At 38.1% G+C, this 17,090-nt stretch overlaps 1 long non-coding RNA gene across 1 annotated transcript in view; it reads right to left on the bottom strand.

Moving 5' to 3' along the window:
* Positions 1-937: 937 nt before the first annotated feature.
* The window catches only part of LOC308639038, a 36,571-nt gene continuing 20,418 nt past the window's right edge, over positions 938-17,090 (bottom strand). The window contains exons 2-3 of the long non-coding RNA XR_014019966.1: positions 1,925-2,043; positions 938-1,503 (exon numbers count right to left, since the gene is read on the bottom strand). This is a non-coding gene — a long non-coding RNA (uncharacterized lncRNA). The remainder of the gene's footprint in view (positions 1,504-1,924; positions 2,044-17,090) is intronic.

Genomic DNA, 17,090 nt, shown 5'->3' with positions numbered 1-17,090 from the left:
TTTATATGTTTCAGTAATTATCCAAAAACACAACAAAAGACAATAACCTAAGTGGCTATAAATGGAGGACAGGCTACAAGATCTCTTTCTTCAATGGAAGCTGTAAAAATAAAAAAATTAAAAAGATGTCCTCTGTGCACGTATGTGGAAAGTCTGCCAAAATCCACCTGGGGGGAGCAAGGTGCAGAATACTGGATATAGAAATTATTTGTGTAAAGAGGTTGAGGAGAATGAAAATTGTATCTGCATGTCTATGCACTTTTGAAATCCCTGGAATAATACAAAAGCAATTAATAACTGCAGTGACTTTTGAAGGGAGGTGAGTGGGCAGATAGGGGAATGAGTTAAAGCATATTTTGTTTTCAAATTTTCAAACCCTGTAAGTGTATTACCACTTTAAAAAAATGTTCAGAAACTCCAGGTGATCCTAAATGATGTAATTTCAACATATCTTTTCCACCCCTAAGGGTGTTCTTGCAACTTCCTGGCGTTAGATCCATCTCCTTTCCCTAGAAGCAGAGCCTGAGACAGATTTGGATGCTCATGATGAACTGAGGAATGCTCTCTGGAGAAGGTTTCTCTGTAATATACAGGAGCAGAAAATAGGGCAGGGAGTCAAGCAAGATGTTATGGAGTAGAAGACACAGAATAGGGCAGGGAGTCAAGCAAGGGTATGCTCTCAGGAAAGTCCAGTCTTGAGCTAAACCATACAGGGGCTCAGGAGCATAAACCACACCACAAATTGTAAATCCTCAAAACCAAAGAGACAAATTTTTGCACTTCAGTATCCAACTCTGGACCCCAGAGTGGGGACAGAGGGCTTTAATCTCTCCTATTAAGCCAAGGGCAAATCTCCAGAAATAAAGGGCAACTGTAAGCAGTTAGAAACTTTATTTTTTATTGATTTATTTTATTTTAGTTAATTTTATGTGTAAATTTGCCTGGGCCAGGGATGCTCAGATAAGTGGTTAACCAGTATTTCTGGGTATGTCTGTGATGGGGTTTCCAGAAGAGATTAGGACTTGAATTGGTTAATTAAGTAAAGCAGGTGTCCCTGCCCAGTGAATATGGGCATTATCCAATCCATCAAGGACCTAAGAAGAAAAAGATGGAAGATTGAATTCATTCTATGCCCAGTTGTTTGAACTCAAGTGTAAATCAGAATTACATGGAAAGCTTCTTAAACTTGATCACTGGGCCCAGCCTCAAGAGTCTTTCACTTACTAAGTGGGGAAAGAGACTAAATAATTTGCATTTCCCAGGAGAAGCTATGCTGCTGGTCCCAGGAACCACAATTTGAGAATGATTCTCCTCCATCAATCAACTTTGCCTCTTGCCTCTCCTTTTCCTCTGTTGTCAATCTCAGTATCCTCTTAATTTCTTCAAATTCTCCAACAAGATTTCTTGTTTCTTTGAAGTGACTTCTTCCAGGCAGTTCCGATACACTGCTTCCTCTCCATTCCCATTGTTAACACTCTAGTGCACACTCTTATTCCATCAGACCTATATTAGGGGTGATTATTACAAAGATGAATGTGAATTACCTTTATTGGATGACATTGAATAAAGCCATAGGGAAAGGGATAGGGTGTAGCTCAATAGTGCACTTGTCTACCATACATGAGGCCCTGGGTTCAAGCACTAGTAGTTCAAACAAAAGAACAAAGAAACCCCCCCCAAAAAAAAAGCCACAGGGTAATTATCCAACTCATTTTAATTGTCTGGAATTGGCACACAGAAGGCTTGACATGTGTTAACACGGCATTAGAACATCTGGGGCTGGGAATGTAGCTCACTGATACAGCATTGCCTAGCATATGTAAGGCCCTAGCTCAATCCCCAGTATTTCAAGTGGATGGAATGATGGATACAGACGTACATACATACAGACATCTACAGTTCTAGCATCTACAGTGATGCATACCTGCTCTTGTCCTGGGAGTATCCTGGCCTGAGATTTACAATGAGGACCTCATTAAGGGCCTTCAGCAGCAGCCAGTTCACCAACTTCAGCATACCACCTGCTTTCCAGGCTCATTCACTCTAAAAAGCAATGAAAGTAACATTTATTGAGCCATTAGAGTGTGTTCAAGACAATGTACCAGGACTATCATTCATATATATATTACTACCTCTTTATCTCCCTTAAACATCTCACTAAGAATAATGTTAGGACTAGGGTAAGGTAAGAGAGTTTCCTCATCTCAATGCAGACCAAGATGACCCCCTTGCAGATAGGAACAACCATCTTCTGGGGATGTCCTGATCCTATTGTCACTGAGAGTCAAAACATCAAAAAATGCATGTAATTATGGCAGAACTAAGCATCTCAAGAAGTGACAGAGTTGTGCAATATTAGTCAATGAGAAATTAATCTTTGAATCTAACAATTAAGCCACTCCTTGGTAAAATCAAGAGTGGTAGCAGCCACACAGAAAAAAGCCATTTGTAGCTTCAATTTTGTCTTCTCAACCCTGTCCTTGAGGTCACCTGTGATTAGAGACTACTTTCTATATGAGGTATCTTTCTCCAACAAGATTTCTTGTTTCGGGCTGGGGATGTGGCTCAAGCGGTAGCGCGCTCGCCTGGCATGCGCGCGGCCCGGGTTCGATCCTCAGCACCACATACCAACAAAGATGTTGTGTCCGCCGAGAACTAAAAAATAAATATTAAAAATTCTCTCTCTCTCTCTCTCTCTCTCTCTCTCTCTCTCTCTCTCCTCTCTCACTCTCTCTTTAAAAAAAAAAAAAAAAGATTTCTTGTTTCTTTGATGAAGTGACTTCTTCCAGGCAGTTCTAGTGTCTAGAACTATGTTGCCCAATATGGTACCCTCTCTTCATGTGTCTATTTCAATTTAAATTTAAATCAGTTAAGTAATTCAATAAAATTCTCCTCGGTCTCACCAGCTACATTTCAAGTGCTCAGTAGCCATCTACAATATTAAACAGTGTACATATCCAAACCATAGTCGATGGATATGTTTATATGTGGTATCCCCTAAAAGTTCATGTGTGAGACAATTCGAGAATATTTGAAGGTGAAATGATTAGGTTATAGTTATCCTAATTTAATCAGTGGATTAATCCACTGATATGGATTAACTGAGTGGTAATTATAGGGAAGTAGAATATGGCTTTAAGAGGTAGGTCACTGGGGGTATGCCTTTGGGGGTTCTATTTTTTTCTCTGGTGATCAGGGTTCTGCTTCCTGATTGCCATATCCTGAGCTGCTTTTCTCCTCCATGCACTTTTGCCACGAGAGTTTGCCTCACCTTAGGCTCAGAACAATGGAGTTTGCCTTCTATGGATTGAGACTACTAAAACCATGAGCCAAAATAAATTTTTCCTCCAGTAATTTTTTTGTATCAGGTGTTTTGGTTATAATGACAAATAAGCCAACTAAAACACCATCATTTCAGAAAGTTCTTTTGGACAGAGCTGGTGTAGAAGATTTCACTACACTTGATTTAGTCAAAATCTTATTTCTCAGAGTCACCAAGAAAAAACAAGAATGTCCTCCTTAATTATACAGAATCTGGTTTTGTGTTTATGATCCTGTAATTCCTGTATGACTTGCACCTGCTCAAATTTGCCTTTAAAATTATCTAAAAATCATCTATGTCTGTGGCTCTCAAAGTAGAGTAAGGAGATCCCTGGGGATCTCCAAGAACCTTTCAGGGATTCTGCAAGGTCAAAACTATTTTTTGTAGTTATATAACACAAAAAACAATAGCTCTCTGGGGTCCTCAAATTTTTAAGAATATAAAGGGTTTGTGAAAAGAAAAGCTATTAGCACTCTGAGCTAAGTTAGTTTTAATGATATCATTCATTATCTTTGTTTTTATTCTTGTTTTTGACACATACCCATCATTATATAAGAAAGACTAGTCCTACCTCAGATTTTCCCATTGTTCCCAGCTTGTCTTGCAGCAACATTAAGGAGACAGTCATCTCAAATTCCTTGAATAAAGAAACTGGCATGAATAGGAAAATATGAGCTCTGTTGTCCCACTTATAAACTAGCAAAATGAACCTCTCTCCAGGAAGCAGAGCAGTTAGCAATGAGAGTACATGAACAGCAGGAATGTCCCCCCACCTCCAGGCCTGCTCTCCTTCAACCCACCCCTGCCCTCTGAACCTAACAGAGAAACTGAAGAAAAGTTTAAATCTGGGGGAGAAAAAAACCAAACCCCGAGGAATCTGGGGTAAGCAAGGGTCTTGATCAAATCAGTGAGTGCTAATAAGATTGTAATTAAAATAACCCATTAAGAAACAAATTAAGGAGTATGAATATATGTACTTGACCATTTTAGAAATTTATGTTTACTCCCCCCTCCAAAAAAATGGGCTTAGGGCTGGGGATGGAACTCGGTGGCAGAGCATTTGCCTGGCACACATGAGGCCCTGGGTTCTATCCCTAGCACTGCAAATAATAATAATAATAATAATAATAATACTTTAAAAGTATCTGTTTTAAGTCATTTAAGTTTAAATTTGCTTTTTTGCTAAGGAATCAGTGTTGCACAGGAAGAAGCCATGTGTAAATACATCTGAAACTGCACCTAGAGTTTTGGAAATCGGGAACAGAGAAGTGATAGATAATATCTAAAGATTTTTTTAATTGTTGTTATGTGAATAGATTATAAAACCAAAGACCATGGCAAAGTTACAAATATTAATAAAGAGAAACCTAGCATCTGGGACCTAGGATGATGATTTGAGGGAGATTATCGAAAAGTTGCTGAGAGGCCTGCTGGTACACACCTGCAATCTCAGCTACTTGGGAGGCTGAGGCAGGAGAATCGGAGGATCACAAGTTTGAGGCCAGCCTTGGCAACTTGGTGAGACCCCGTCTCAAAAATAAAAATAAAAATTTAAACAAAAGGCTGTGTATGTAACTCAGTGGTAGAGCACCACTGGTTTAAATCTCCAGTATCAAAAGATTGCATACACGGGCTGGGGATGTGGCTCAAGTGGTAGCGCGCTTGTCTGGCATGCGTGCGGCCCGGGTTCGATCCTCAGCACCATATACCAACAAAGATGTTGTGTCCGCCGAGAACTAAAAAATAAATAAATATTTTAAAAAAATAAAATCAATTTAACCTTTAAAAAAAAAGATTGCATACACTTACTTCTTTTTTTTATTTTTTGAGATGGGGCCTTGCCATTTTGCCCAGGGTGGCCTCAAGCTCCTTTCCTTTGTTCCAAGCAACTCTTGTGCCTCAGCCTCCCGAGTGCTGGGACTACAGGCACCTGCCACCATGCCCAGTTTTAAATTTATACTCTTCATGTTTTTCTTTTTTGAATGGAACCAAGAAAAGGAACAAAGGGAAGCTGGGAGGTGAGAAGTCTTCTAACAGAAAAGGTTCTCTGAAGCCTTAGTGATGTTTCTGCTCCCCACCCCCTACTTTCCTCATTTCACCCACTCTCATCCCCTCAAATAAAAACAACATCGTCTGTAACAATAATAGCTACAATGTATTTGAGCCTTGCTACATGCAGGCAATATTCTAAACAATTCAGATATAGTGACTCATTTAATCAACACAGCCTAAGAGATAGCTACTCTTATTAATCCTCATCTTATAGATGAGGCAATGAGACACAAAAAGGTAAAGTAATTTTCCAAGGTCTTTGCACTTCTGAGTCTAATAATGCTAAGAGGAAAAAAAAGCATCAGTTAGGTGGGATGGACAATAATTGCAGCTAAAAGAAAAAAATGTGTCATTTGGACTTATGACTATTTTCTTTTTTTTTCCTTTTAAAATTTCTCTTCAGTGTATTTAAAAATAATTATGGAAAAACTATTTTCATGTTTACAATATTTTAATAGAAAAGGCCTAAATAAAAATGAAAAAGAGAAATACAAAACCATTCTCTGTCCACATGTGAAAAGAAGCAAACTGCTGAAACTCGGTTACCTCTTCAGTAGAACAGGAATAAACTTCTTAAGGTTACAAAAGGATTTGAGAACAACAATACAGGCAATGCCTAACACTACCTGACACAAAAATAGGTGATGAATAAGTGACAGCTATAATGATGATTCTACCACATCTATCCCTTAGTGCTTTGCTTTCCTCTGTGTTGGTTCCATTCTGAGACAAATAATCTCTCCTCTTGCAGTGGCAAGGTGGTGTAAGCAGGCTCAAGTTTACATCCCCTATCCTCAGAAACTTCAGCAGAAAGACACTTCAGAGTTTCCATCAAAGTGTAAAGAACTGTGAAGAAGCTGAGCTTTTACATTTGTCACTGTTGCTGGTAGAAGACGTGAGATTGCTAGGTCAGAGATGAAGGACAATTTCTTAGCAACAGCAGTAGCTAGCATGTTAGCTCATCAGTATTGTGCTAGTGCCCCCAAACCCAATTCCCATAAGGCAATATGAGAAGGGCCAGATGACACCTGTACATGCAGTGGATTGTATTACAGGAAAGGAACCTTGAACTTGATGAACCTGAATCTTTTATAATGGGCAGAAAGCATGCCTGCCAATTGGTTCAGAGAGAGATACTATCTTTATTTTACTGGACAATAAGCATGCCTGTCTTTTGCTCTGAAGGGAGACAGAGGTTATTCTTTCAAGGTTATAGAACACATAAACCTCCTTGAAAAGATAGTCCAGAACAACAGGCATTCAATTCCTCACTTATGAGATGTGCAGAAATGCTAGAGACCCAGGGAGAATTAGATACCAACACAGAATTCCAGAAGTCAATTTAATTTTTTTTACCTAGCATCACTCTGAATCATTGTGGTCAAAGGAAGGATTGCATTGACTGGCCAGGCCTGAGCCATAGCCTAGAAACAGGGAGAGGGCCTGGCCCCCATGGAGAAAACAATACATTAGCACCACATCTTCCATTTTCAAATGTGACAGTGAGGTGAACATCACTCTATGACTACAAATCTGTGAAAATATCTCCTAATTCAAATGGAAAGATTGTTTTGACACAGAACTACAAAATTATAGCACATTATTGATATGTAGCAACCATAATGGAGGACAGTACAATAATAATACTACAGGAAAGTAAAGTTAAAGCCAAATATGAGGTCTGGGGATGTGGCTCAAGCAGTAGTGCGCTCACCTGGCATGCGTGGGGCGCTGGGTTCGATCCTCAGCACCACATAAAAATAAAATAAGGATGTTGTGTCCACCAAAAACTAAAAAATAAATATTAAAAAATTCTCTCTCTCTCTCTTTAAAAAAAAAAAGCCAAATATGAGATGACACCTTGAAGATAACACTTAAAAATTAAGAATTTCTCTAGACTGTCTTTCTAAAAATAATGTTTGACTATAAGGTAATTTGAAGAAAGTTACATTGATAAACTACTGTAACTCACCAAATTATTCCTTTGTAACTTAATACTTAAGGTGAATTTGATCTTTGAAGGTCTCAATGTAATAATGAGTGTCATTGTGGTGTTCATCTCATACCAAGGTCTATCTTTTTTACTGCTGTCTTTGAATTTGCCAATGTAACCACCAAATAAAGCCTGGATGAGTATGTCTTGCAAGGATGTTTTGAATGGGTAATAGGCTATGATAGATAGGTTTCCCAAGCTGCATGGAAACATTATCTTATTATTATGTCAATAAACTTTTGTAAAAAATAACAATAATAATAAACAAAACAGGTTTCATGTCAAATTTAAGAAGAATGCTATATAGGTAAACAGGTTTCTTTATTACAAAACTTCCCAGTGCCTTTAAAGTATTAACATGCATTATGAATGTCCATAAGAAAGATACAGAATACAGCATTCCCTATACTTCTCTAAGAACCACCCTTTTTCAAAAAATACCTAATAAAAATTCAGTGAAACACAGGACAAGATGAACATTAACAACCCTTACCAAATCAGGATTTCACAATTCTATTACTTTATCCTCTATTGAAACCTGAGAGAACTATGACCAGCTATTTTTACATTTTGATATGATTAAGTGACAATGTGCATAGAACTAAATAGTCTCTAGTAGATTACACAATTCTTCAACAAATTACTGAAATTTTAATTCTGCTTCAAGTTCTTTTGCTATAACAGAGCATTTAGGATATCAAGATGTCTAACTAAATGTGTCAAAATTAAACATGATTATTACAGATCAAGAGAGACAAAATAAAGTCAAAATTACCTAAACACTGGCATTTTCTTCAGGCTAAAATACACTTTTTACGGAGCGTACAGCCATAAAACTAGCATTTATGTCAAGCCAAGATTAGTATTATACTGCAGATACACTGAGGTGCTTTTAGCAATTTTGAAAGGCAGTTTCGTATAACCAACTGTAATAGAGTGCCCTCGAGATTACACCCACCTTTCTAAGACCAGTATAATTATGGGAGTAAAAACAACAAAATATCTTTGACAGAGCCCTTTGGCTGTCTTGAAATACTAAGACATTAAGTTAATGCAGTCTGCTGCTCTGAAGAAATGTGGATTCTGCCCTTCTATTCTAGTTTGAAACAAAAATTGGTAGCATAAAATTGAGAAGTAAATGAGCCAAGAAAGATGTCCATATTCTTCGTAATAGCCTTGCCCTGGAGAATAAATCTCTCACTGAAAAAGTAGTTCGCTATAGAAAATGAGGAAAGCACAGGCTCTTAGAGGCAAAAAGGACCTTAGCGATCATCTGGTATTTTGTAGACCAAGTTGTGCAATTTATTTTTTGAGAGCAAGAAGTTTGGCAATGGGAAAAAGATGCCACAAGGTGGATGATGTCTTATTACACTTATTATTTCATATTCCTTGCCATTGTGAGACTACTCCAACAATTGCATGCATTCTTCCAGACTGGAATAGGGAGCTAACAAAATGAAGCAGGGGGCAGTAGAAGATCCATCTTGGTGATGATGGCAACAGCATTAGCAGCAGTGGTAGCCATGTCAAAATGCTAGGGCAGAGGTGGCAACATCCAACTGTCCGACTTTACTGGTATGATGACACAAGCTGTAGCATCTAATGTTCACTGAAAACAAGAATGTTACAATGAGGTATGACTTCTAGTATAGTTATGGCTTCATCTGCCAATGTGTGAGCTAGGTTGCAGCCATCCTGGAAGGTACCCAAAATCTTTTCATTAAGCCCCTTCCCGTGTAAGTCATTAAGATTTCAATTCATTCCTCCAGAGAAAGGAGGTCTACATGGTGGTTTTTGGGGTAGTCTCGTTGAGGTATACTAGACTAATGTTTTCATGAAAGGTACCATTTTTGACACCACTCTATCCACCAGATTTCAGCTTGTGAAATATGACCAGATTCTAAGAACAACACACTATGCCTCATATTGACTACAGGAGAGAAAACTAGAAAGGTCTGAAGGGCCAGGCCTGAGATGACTTTGAATGTCAGGTACTTAGCATTAACCTTTTAAGTTAAAAATAGAAAATATTAGATCAAATCATAGTTTTATCATGGGATTTAAAGTCTTTAAGCAGAAGGACAATATGACCACAGTTGCACCTTTTATCAGTTAATATGTATGTAGAATTAATGGAGAGGGAATCCCCTCATTATACCTCTAATTTCCACTTCAGCTATGTGAACATACAGCATACTATAAGGATCTATGTGCCACATCATGACCTCCCCATGTTTTCTCCTCTTTTGCCTCAGGAAGTTTTTCAAAGCTTTTTATAAGGTTGTTTTTCTATGCAAGACAGTCCAGAAACACAGATGGGGTGAGGGATATATTCTCAGAGAAAACCAACAAATAAATAATGAGAATGAATAAATGTCCTGTGTCCCCACACTGGGAAGACATTTCTGAGATGTATTCTACACAGTTCCTCAAAGGATCCCAGAGACATTGAGCCCCAGTTGACCAAAGGATAATCACCTCACATTTAATTGGTCCTTCCTGCTTCCCTCACTCTCACAATTCCCTCCTCCCTGCTTCTTGGGATCATTTTCCTAATAAGCTACCAAGTCTTTGTTTCTGTATTTGATCTCAAGAAAACTCAAGGAAATAGTTGTTTAAAAGTGCACAGCACCTTTTTAACAACTTTCTTTTTAAAAAATATTTTTTAGTTGTACTTGGACACAATACCTTTATTTTATTATGTGGTGCTGAGGATCAAACCCAGGGCCTCACACATGCCAGGCAAGCATTCTACCACTGAGTCACAGCCCTAACCCCTTAAACAACTTTCTTATATTTGGAGAATTCCCGTATTAAGTCACTATGTCCTGCAGACAGAAACCTACATTGCTTTCCCTCATAATTGGGCACAGGTGTTTGCCTAAATTTCAACCAATTGGATGCACCCACATAAACTTTGATACTGAAGAAAGCAAGGAGAGAAAATGAGTATTACACAAAATCATTGTGCAGGTGAGGGTGGCAGAACATGACTGTAGACATTGAGCAGTGTTGACCATAGCATACCATGCAACATGGTCATGTTATAAGGCTATGGTAAATAAGATGTAAAGCAGTCAGATAGTCAGACCCCTGCTAGAGCACTTAGGTACTATAACTTGGGTGTCATTAATGTCCATACAGCCACCAAACCAGATTCTCTGGACCTCCAAATGTTTTTTGAGCCAATAATGCCCTATAATAATGGACATAAACTAGCTAGAATGTATCATGGACATAAATAGCTAGAACTTATAATAAATTATCATGGACCTAAAATACCCATTATGATACTATAGCCTGGCTAGTTACTTGTCAAAGCTCTTTTTCCTGGCAGAGAGTAGGACTACATTTCCCAGCCTCTCTTGCAGTTGGACATCACCGTGTATCAAAGTTTGGGCAATAAACATCAGAGGAAGTTATGTACCACTTCCAGGTCCAGCCCATGAAAGCCTCCCAGGCACCATGCTATGTAGCCTCTTTCATCTCTGCCAGCACAATGCAGACATAAAGCCTCTTGAGGAAAGGATCGTGTGTCCTAAATACCGCTTGGAAGGCCACCTATGAATCAAGAACTCCTTTGGGCTTTGCTATGGTCTGAATGTATCCCCCAAATTTCTTGTATTAGAAACTTAATCCCCCAATGCAACAGGGAAGTGGGGGCTTTGGGGGTGTTTAAATCATGAGGGTTCTTCCCTCACGAATAGAGGAGCTTTCAAAAGTGAGTTTGCTCTTTTCTGCTTTTCTACCATGTGAGGACACAATTTTAGTGTCCTTTTGTCTTTCTGCCCTTTGCTGTGTTAGGATACAGCAAGCAGGTCCTCACCAGATGCTAGCACCTTGATCTTGATCTTCCCAGCCTCCAGAACTCTGAGAAAATAAATTTCTGCTCTTTATAAATTACCCAGTCTTGAGTATTCTGTTATAGCAGCATAAGAAGATGGAGACAGGCTTCATGGAGTTTTTATTGTGTTAAAGCCATGGAGACATCAGAATTTGTCTGAAAGAGAAGCTAGAATTACCATAACTAATACCACTGGGCTCTACTAGAACTAAAACAGATACTATGGCAAATTCAGGATACTGAAGAAGTTTAGTAAACTGGAGAACAGAGAGAAAAGGGGACTGTAGCAATAGATCAGAATACAAAGGGAGGCACAGGTCAGATGAAGGAAAAGCCTCATAGTTTTAGTAATGGCAAATTCCAACATTAAACCAGGAGGTATATAATATTCTTATTATATCCACAGTAAATTGTTTTCTCCTAAACTTCTGATTATGTTGCTTGGCCATATGAATTAATGAGAGGGTCTTGGAGAAATTGATGTATCTTCAGAGTTAAGTCCCAGAAGTAAAAAGCATAGGTGACTAAATTCTTTAGGGAAAGGATAAATTATTGAATATGGACAAAAGGAAATCTCCAAGGAAACTTGTCTGGTGATGTAAGGCAATGACTAAGCTCAAAGATATATGAAAGGATCCCTACAGCATTCTTTTATATTTATACAAGGGCCAGGAGCAGAGGCTCTAAGTGGGTTTGCTGCACCCAAGCATTCCTACAGGTACCCAACTGTGAAAACAGAAGAGGAAAAATAAGCTAGAGTCAGTGGACAGGATCACAGAAAATCTGTGTAAATTGACAGTCTTATTTCTCTGTACTCCAGGAGGAATATAGGCAGGGATGAAAAAGATAAAATGTTGGTTTGAAATCAAATCGAATCGTGTTGTTTGGAAGCTCTTATCTCTTATAAGCTCAGCATAGATGCCCAGAGTTCCGGTTTTTATTACAATGAGTTATTGCATCACCATTTGGCAAACTCCAGTACCACCTTCTTGTCTATTTGAAAATAAGCCAAGTGTCAGTGGGAATTTAACAATCAGGAATGAAATGGAGGAAACTAGTAAACTGGGGGGGTGGGGACTAACAGGCACATAGAAAGGGAGGAATAAAGGACTTTTGCATAAGGCAAGGGAAGAATCTGCCAAAGTAGGGGGAAATTCTATTTAAAGAGATTATTTATTAAATACTAGCTATACTCTTCCTGTTCCCAGAATTACTGGCTTCCCAGATGGGCCTATTATGATATTTTTATCTTACTTGATGCTAATAAAACTTCTATTGCCTTCTCTTTGTTATCACAGGCAACATCCTCCCTTATTAGTCCATTCAATGGTTTTCTTAATAGTACTATTGCACTACATTTGGAAAATCTCAGTGTATGGGCTGAACCAACAAGTCAAGCCTTTTTATTTTGTAAAACCCTTTCAAAAGGCCTTCCATTAAACAGCATTTGCTGAAAATTATACCATCATTAAGAACCCTCAAGGCAAAGGACATTAGGCATCCTGGTGAAAATGGCAGTCATCCCCAAGATACTGAGATAACCCTATTATTTTCCCTTTGTGACAGTTCATACTTGCTCCAGAAGCGATTCCACTTGGCAAGACCCACTTCAAGGATTGCTTTAGGTGGAAGTGTGACTGATTAGTCCTATCCTCCTATCTCCTCTGGAAACCAAAAGTCTGACCTATACATCATGGAAAGTTCACATCTAGTTGATGCCTTAAGAAATGTAATTAGAGTGATTAATTTGGAGAAATTACATGAAAAGCATTTATATTTGGATTACATTCACTCCTTTTAAGGTTTAAATTCTCATTTTTTTAAAAATCTGAAGTCCTCAGCTCCCATTTCACACCCAACACCCATCTCTTAGGTGACTAGTATCACCTGTTAGTGTGACACAATGGGCCTTGCCTGTCTCAGTAACAGTACTAACAGTCAGTACTTTGGTGCCAGGAGCAGCTTCTGGATCCTGTCCACACATTTTCTATCCCAGCCAGGTGTTTTTTTTTTCTTTTTTTTTATTGGTTGTTCAAAACATTACAAAGCTCTTGACATATCATATTTCATACATTAGATTGAAGTGGGTTATGAACTCCCATTTTTACCCCAAATACAGATTGCAGAATCACGTCGGTTACACATCCACAGTTTTACATAATGCCCTATTAGTAACTGTTGTATTCTGCTACCTTTCCTATCCCCTACTATCCTCCCTCCCCTCCCCACCCATCTTCTCTCTCTACCCCATCTACTATAATTCATTTCTCTCCTTGTTTATTTCCCCATTCCCCTCACAACCTCTTATATGTAATTTTGTATAACAATGAGGGTCTCCCTCCATTTCCATGCAATTTCCCTTTTTTCTCCCTTTCCCTCCCACCTCATGTCTCTGTTTAATGTTAATCTTTTCTTCCTGCTCTTCCTCCATGCTCTGTTCTTAGTTGCTCTCATTATATCAAAGAAGACATTTGGTATTTGTTTTTTAGGGATTGGCTAGCTTCACTAAGCATAATCTGCTCTAGTGCCATCCATTTCCCTGCAAATTCCATGATTTTGTCATTTTTTAGTGCTGCGTAATACTCCATGGTGTATAAATGCCACATTTTTTTTTATCCATTCATCTATTGAAGGGCATCTGGGTTGGTTCCACAGTCTAGCTATTGTGAATTGTGCTGCTATGAGCATCGATGTGGCAGTATCCCTGTAGTACGCTCTTTTAAGGTCTTCAGGGAATAGTCCGAAAAGGGGAATACCTGGGTCAAATGGTGGTTCCATTCCCAGCTTTCCCAGGAATCTCCATACTGCTTTCCAAATTGGCCGCACCAGTTTGCATTCCCACCAGCAATGTATAAGAATACCCTTTTCCCCACATCCTCGCCAGCACTTGTTGTTGTTGGACTTCATAATGGCTGCCAATCTTACTGGAGTGAGATGGTATCTTAGGGTGGTTTTGATTTGCATTTCTCTAACTGCTAGAGATGGTGAGCATTTTTTCATGTACTTGTTGATTGATTGTATGTCCTCCGCTGAGAAGTGTCTGTTCAGGTCCTTGGCCCATTTGTTGATTGGGTTATTTGTTATCTTATTGTCTAAATTTTTGAGTTCTTTGTGTACTCTGGATATTAGGGCTCTATCTGAAGTGTGAGGAGTAAAAATTTGTTCCCAGGATGTAGGCTCCCTATTTACCTCTCTTATTGTTTCTTTTGCTGAGAAAAAAACTTTTTAGTTTAAGTAAGTCCCATTTGTTGATTCTTGTTATTAACTCTTGTGCTATGGGTGTCCTATTAAGGAATTTGGAGCCCGACCCCACAATATGTAGATTGGAGCCAACTTTTTCTTCTATCAGACGCCGTGTCTCTGATTTGATATCAAGCTCCTTGATCCACTTTGAGTTAACTTTTGTTCATGGCGAGAGGAGGGGATTCAGTTTCATTTTGTTGCATATGGATTTCCAGTTTTCCCAGCACCATTTGTTGAAGATGCTATCCTTCCTCCATTGCATGCTTTTAGCCCCTTTATCAAATATAAGATAGTTGTAGTTTTGTGGATTAGTCTCTGTGTCCTCTATTCTGTACCATTGGTCCACGGGCCTGTTTTGGTACCAGTACCATGCTGTTTTTGTTACTATTGCTCTGTAATATAGTTTGAAATCTGGTATCGCTATACCGTCTGATTCACACTTCCTGCTTAGAATTGCTTTTGCTATTCTGGGTCTTTTATTTTTCCATATGAATTTCATGATTGCTTTATCTATTTCTACAAGAAATGCCGTTGGGATTTTGATTGGCATTGCATTAAACCTGTAAAGAACTTTGGGTAATATCGCCATTTTGATGATGTTAGTTCTGCCTATCCATGAACAGGGTACATTTTTCCATCTTCTGAGATTTCTATCTCTCTCTTTAGGGTTCTATAGTTTTCACTGTATAAATCTTTCACATCTTTTGTTAGGTTGATTCCCAAGTATCTTATTTTCTTTGAGGATATTGTGAATGGAGTGTTTTGCCTCATTTCCATTTCAGAAGTTTTGTCGCTGATATACAGAAATGCCTTTGATTTGTTGATTTTATATCCTGCCACTTTGCTGAATTCATTTATTAGTTCTAGTAGTTTTTTTGTAGACCCTTTTGGGTCTTATAGGTATAGAATCATGTCATCTGAAAATAGTGATAATTTAAGTTCTTCTTTTCCTATTTTTATGCCTTTAATTTCTTTCGTCTGTCTAATTGCTCTGGCCAGTGTTTCGAGAACTATATTGAATAGAAGTGGTGATAGAGGGCATCCCTGTCTTGTTCCAGATTTTAGAGGGAATGCCTTCAATTTTTCTCCATTCAGAATGATGCTAGCCTGAGGCTTAGCATAGATAGATAGCTTTTACAATGTTGAGGAAAGTTCCTGTTATCCCTAGTTTTTCTAATGTTTTGGACATAAAGGGATGCTGTACTTTGTTGAATGCTTTTTCTGCGTCTATGGAGATGATCATATGGTTCTTATTTTTAAGTCTGTTGATGTGGTGAATAACATTTATTGATTTCCATATATTGAACCATGCTTGCATCCCAGGGATGAGTCCTACTTGATCATGGTGCACAATTTTTTTGATGTGCCTTTGTATCCGATTCGCCAGAATTTTATTGAGGATTTTTGCATCTAGGTTCATCAGAGATATTGTTCTGTAGTTTTCTTTCTTTGAGGTGTCTTTGTCTGGTTTCAGAATCAGGGTGATGTTGGCCTCATAGAATGAATTTGGCAGAGCTCCCTCTTTTTCTATTTCCTGAAATAACTTGAAAAGTATTGGTATTAATTCTTCTTTAAAGGTTTTGTAAAACTCCGCTGTATACCCATCCGGTCCTGGGCTTTTCTTGGTTGGTAGTCTTTTGATTGCTTCTTCTATTTCATCCATTGATATTGGTCTGTTTAAATTGTGTGTATCCTCCTGACTCGGTCTGGGCAAATCATACGACTTAAGAAATTAATCGATGTCTTCACTATCTTCTATTTTATTGGAATATAGGTTTTCAAAATAATTTCTAATTATCTTCTGTATTTCTGTAGCATCTGTTGTGATATTGCCTTTTTCATCCCGTATGTTAGTAATTTGAGTTCTCTCTCTTCTTCTCTTCGTTAGCATGGCTAAGGGTCTGATGATCTTATTTATTTTTTCGAAGAACCAACTTTTTGTTAATTTTTTCAATAGTTTCTTTTGTTTCAATTTCATTGATTTCCGCTCTGATTTTAATTATTTCTTGCCTTCTGCTACATTTGCTGTTGTTTTGCTCTTCCTTTTCTAGGGCTTTGAGATGAAGTGTGAGCTCATTTATTTGTTGGTTTTTCCTTTTTTTGAGGAATGACCTCCAGGCAATGAATTTCCCTCTTAAAACTGCTTTCATTGTGTCCCATAGATTCCTATATGTTGTGTCTATATTTTCATTTATCTCTAAGAATTTTTTGATTTCCTCCTTTGTCTTCTGTAACCCATTGATCATTCAGTAACATATTGTTCATTTTCCATGTGATGTAGGATTTTTCCTTCCTTCTTTTATCATTGATTTCCAGTTTCATTCCATTATGATCAGATAAAATGCATGGTATTATCTCCACCCCTTTATATTTACTGAGGGTTGCCCTATGGCATAATATATGGTCTATTTTTGAGAAGGATCCATGTGCTGCTGAGAAAAAAGTATATCCACTTGATGATGGTTGATATATTCTATATATGTCAGTTAAGTCTAGGTTATTGATTGTGATATTGAGTTCTATAGTTTCTTTATTCAACTTTTGTTTGGAGGATCTGTCCAATGGTGAGAGAGGTGTGTTGAAGTCACCCATAATTATTGTGTTGTGGTCTATTTGATTCTTGAACTTGAGGAGAA

The sequence above is a fragment of the Spermophilus citellus genome, assembly GCF_964194105.1.
Source record: "Spermophilus citellus genome assembly, chromosome: X".
Lineage (NCBI taxonomy): Eukaryota > Metazoa > Chordata > Mammalia > Rodentia > Sciuridae > Spermophilus > Spermophilus citellus.
The sequence above is the reverse complement of the archived record's forward strand: the minus strand, read 5'-3'. Positions and strand labels throughout refer to the sequence as shown.